This window comes from Scomber japonicus, chromosome 13 (genome assembly GCF_027409825.1).
Source record: "Scomber japonicus isolate fScoJap1 chromosome 13, fScoJap1.pri, whole genome shotgun sequence".
In the NCBI taxonomy this organism is placed as follows: domain Eukaryota; kingdom Metazoa; phylum Chordata; class Actinopteri; order Scombriformes; family Scombridae; genus Scomber; species Scomber japonicus.
Genome location: NC_070590.1, coordinates 4474268 through 4479201, shown reverse-complemented (window position 1 = coordinate 4479201; position 4934 = coordinate 4474268).

Below are 4934 nucleotides of genomic sequence, written 5' to 3'. Positions count from 1 at the left end.
AATCGAAATTTGATCGTGATTACGATTTATGGGCCAAATTATCTCAAAACGAATAAATTCGGGTGGGAAATGATTTTTAATAATAATAATGAGATAGCGCTCAATAACAAAGGTTTTATTTTGAAAAGCTTAGACAGGAAGCCACTGCAGCTCCGTTAGTTTGACAGAAGCTGAAACACACGGTGAAATGTTTTAACCGTAAATAGAAGTGCAGAGTTTCCAGCCTGCATCAGACGATGCTGAGTTTACTGACTGATTATTAAAAACCAGGAAGTGATGTGTGAACTATCGTCATGGTAACCAGCTCAGCTCTAATATCTCTGCACATGTTCTGCTGTGTGTTGCGTTAAGCGGCAGATAAAAGGCTGCTGTCTTTTATCGTCTGACGCAGGCTGGAAACTCTTTTGGCACTTTTATTTTATTTACAACTAACGGTGCTGCGGTGGCTTCCTGTCTAAGCTTTTCAAAATAAAACCTTTGTTATTGAGCGCTATCTCATTATTATTAAAAATCGTTTCCCCCTCGATATTTTATTAGTTGTGAGATCGTTTGGCCCCTAAATCGTAATCACGATCAAATTTCGATTCATTGAGCAGCCTTAGTTTTAATATGATGCCATTGGTGTGCAAATGAGTAAGTGGCCAGTTGAATACACGGACCACCTCTGAATCTGGCCCCCTGAACAATCAGATCTCAATGCATCCCGTCTATTCACACCTGTATTTATAGCCGCCCACTTGTGTTCGGCTCAGACAGACAAGCTGCATTTTAATGACTGGTGTGAACACTGGCCAGAGTTTGTGAGGAGATTGGAGCTCTGCCCATTTTCCACACCTGCTTGCTGTAGTAGGAAGTAGTTATTATATTCGGGGGGTTTCAGTTTCAGAAGGTTTTTGATTAGGGGGGGGGGGTCAAACGTCGGAATTGACATTATTATTTAATACCGTCCAAACAACTCTGCCTTTGAGTCCTGTTGGGTGTGTATGGGTGTGTACAGGAGAGGAAGGGGGGTGGGGGTGGGGTAGTAGGATTGGCTTGGGCACAGGGAGTAGCCTCTCCTCCTCATTAACACAGCAGTGCACCTGTGATCACTCTGATATTCTCTTTGAGAGCATTAAGGTTCTCAGCGGGGGATTTTGGGGGTGGGTTGGGGGGGTTTGGGGTTCGCCATTTTGATCCCTGTGAATTAGGTGTGGCACGCCCGCCCCGACAGCTCTACTCATGTCTGGTTAGATGGGATAAAAGGAGAGGGAGTGCACAAATAGGCCTTTGTTGTAAGGCAGGCGCGGCGTGAATGCTAATACAGTCGGATCCGAACAGACACAGACCAACATCACAAAACAATGCAAAAAAAAGAAGAGTTCAAACAAATATGAATGCACGGAGCTGATATTTATGAGTGTGTGTGTGTGTGTGTGTGTGTGTGTGTGTTTCATAGAGACAGAGCTCATCATCTCCTTTTAAAGCTAATTAGGTAAGATTTTAATGTAAATGAGGTGAAATTGGAGAATATTCCTAGCGAGTGGATTCAGCCTGTTTTGCATAAATGATTACGATGTTATTGGATGTGAAAACCAGAGAGGAATCAGACATCTATCAAGTTGTTTTCTTCTTCTGCTGTTTTTTAAAAGTGTGTGTGTGTGTGTCATCTCCTTGAATGTTTTTAACCTCGAGTCAAGGAAGGAAAGGAAGGGTTGGAAGGGAGGAAGGATTAAAGACCCAGATTAAAAATATAGGATGGAAACTAAAATTTGTTTGAAACTTGACGAAGTTTAAAGACCGTGTAAAGTGCATTCAGACATTTTCTTCTAAACACATTAAATAGGTCATGAATGTATTTCTAAAAAAGGTGTAAAAAGATTTCTGTGTTCAGGATTTAGTGATTAGCATAAACCCGTCCCTGCTGCTGTAAAGGTATAAATACATTCAGCACACACTACTACTACTACAGTCTACAGTTAGCCACTTAGCTGAGTTAGCCGCCGAGCTAGAAGCCGAGTTAGCTGCTGAGCTAGCAGCCAAGTTAGCCGCCGAGCTAGCAGCCGAGCTAGCAGTCGAGTTAGCCGCTGAGTTAGTCGCCGAGTTAGCAGCTTAGCTAGCAACAGAAAGCTTTCATGACCTAGCATCCATGTTTCTGGTAGAGGTAGTGACTTTGATTGACAGGTGACAGTTGGTAGGGGGCGGGGTTTCAGCGGTCTCAGAGGCCACGCCCACAGCGTTTGGGAGCAGAGAAAGAGGCTGATTTTTACACAACTTTGAAGCCTGATTTCATATATTTGGTGATTTTTTTAATCATTCAAATTTGGCAGGGTGGTTAACAACACACTTTTCTGTGGTATGTCAAACTCAGAACACATATTTATTCTTACTTTACACAGACTTTAAGAAGAGTTTTTGAGTCATTTCAATTATATATTTTATATGTACCATCTGCAATCCATAGTTCAGATCACACTTATAATTAACAGACCTGATTCAGTCTCTACCAGACTGACTTTTTCGAATCAGCTAGCAGAGCTTTGGCTTTCTGTCCTTCGTCCTGTGGAGATTGAAATGGAAGTAATTACCTCACTGCGGGCTCTTTTTTTTTTTTTTTTTTCTGGATGGTTGAGGGAAAGCTGATTTAGTTGGCACCTTGTTTGTAGCTTTCAAGGATATTCAGCGCTGTGATGACGGCCATGGGGGCTTGGATAAGAAGGCCTTTTGTTGGGGAGTACAGCAGAAAGTCAGTGTGCTGTCGTCAGAGGTTTGATTGGAAAAAAAAGGTCTCCTATTTATAGTGTTAGAATAACAGCTGAGGCCTTATACCTGGCCCCTCTTACCTTTTAATGTCTCGTCTTTCACACACTTTAATATGAGATGAAGAAGGAGTCGCTGCCATTTCCAGAATCCAGATTCAGTCTAACCCCCCCGAAACACGCTTGACGCTTGAATGTCATTTTTTTGCTTGACTCCAATCACTCGGCATGTTATTGAATGTTCGGTTAATCAATGGAAACTCCTCCAAAGCTTCATTTATCTGGTTGCTTTTAATGCCTGCATTTCTTTATAGGTCATGACATGCTTCATACTTGTGGTTGGTATTTAGACTAAACTTGGCAATCCATTCTAGGGGGGGAAGGAAATCCAATCATGTATCCTTGAAATTATATTTATTATTAAATGGAAACCAAACTGAATTATATTCGTAGTCCCCCCCCCCCCCCCCCCCCGAGAGAACGGCAGCGTTGTGGTCAGCAGTATTTCTGGATTGTGAAACTGTATTTGTTCTTGTTTCCAGTAAAAAGGAGTAGTTTCACTGACTGTAGCTGCTCAGGCATTCAGGTACTACATGATCATTTATCCACAGTCGTTACAAATTAACCCCATCTGTTTTTCTGTTTTGACTTCCTTCCTTCCTTCCTTCCTTCCCTCCCTCCCTCCTTCCTTCCTCCTTGCTTCCTTCTCTCCCTTCCTTCCTTCCCTCACTCCCTCCTTCCTTCTTCCCTCCCTCCCTCCCTTCCTTCCTTCCTTCCCTCCATCCCTCCTTCCTTCCCTCCCTCCCTTCTTTCCTTCCTTCTTCCTCCCTTGACTGGTGGACAACAGGAGGGTGAAGGTGTGACTAAGCTGTGGTTAATGTCTAGTTTACTTGATTAGAACTATGTAAATATCATGGTTTGGGTTAAAATGAAGGAAGGAAAGACAGAGGGAGGAAGGGAGGAAGAAGGACGGTAGGAGGGAGGGAGAAAGGAAAAGGGGAAGGGAGGAAGGAAGAAAAGAAGGACAGGAAAGGAAGGACGGCAGGAGGTAAGGAAAGAAGGAGGGAGGGAGGAAGGGAGGAAAGAGAGAGGAAGGAATGAAACAGAAGGAGGGAGGAAGGAAGGGAGAAAGGAAAAGAGGAAGGAAGGAAAGAAAGACAGAGGAAAGGAAGGAAGGAAGGCGGGAAGGAAAGGAGGGAGGGAGGGAGGAAGGACAGAGGAAAGGAAAGAAGGAGGGAAAGAGAGAAAGAGAGAGAGAAGGAGGGAGGACCAGTCCAGACCAGTCAAATTCCTTATGAAAACTTATATGAAACCTTTGCTGCCATGGCAACAGTTGAACACCACGATTAACTGACATGAGCAAGATTAAGTCGATTAAGTCGTTTCTAAATGTCGGTTTTCGATTAATTGCCCGGCCCTAATTATGTCTATGTTGCATTTCCATATTACAATACTCACTAAATGATATCTTAGGAAACAATATTACTGCTGCAGGCTCATCTCCCCCCCCCCCAAAATGTGTTTTTGTTCTGCTGATAGCGAAAGGAACCCCCCTCTGATGTAGACACAGTGTTTAGCCTGTTGACCTTTTAATTAGTCATCCCATGGCTGCAGAGAAACCTGCGTGCCAGAGCCCAGCAGCTCCGAAGGGGGTCGTCTATTGATGGGTTAGTGTATGCCGAGGAACAAGCCGCATATACTCACTGCTGAACATCAGATACAAGCATAAATAAAACATTCATATTGCTCCTTTAATGAAGTCTCGCCCAACGGGTGCGATGATAAAAAATTAATGGGGCTGAAGAAAGTTGCTAACCAGCGGGAATGATTAGCGATTCTTTAAAAAAAAAAAAAAAAAGCAGTGTTGGTGGACTGTTTGTTGGAGTTCGGAAACCCCGAAGAATAAGAAACCTTCCCAGCGTTGCGATATGTTTTTATAAGTCATATTCAGTTTGATGTTTTGGAGAGTCCGAGGCAATTTCAGCAGATTTCTTAAAATAACCTAAGAGCCCATCTTGTGGACGCAATTAATGCAAAGATTTTAATTGCTATAAAAACATAAAAGAAAAAAGAACATCCTGTTACAAAGAGGAATCTAGTTTGTGTGCATTTGATGTCAAAATTCATCATAGCCAGCTCTTTTTTAGTAGTAACTTGTTAAGCATAGCGTTGCATTTAAAGGCCGTGTAAAGTGAA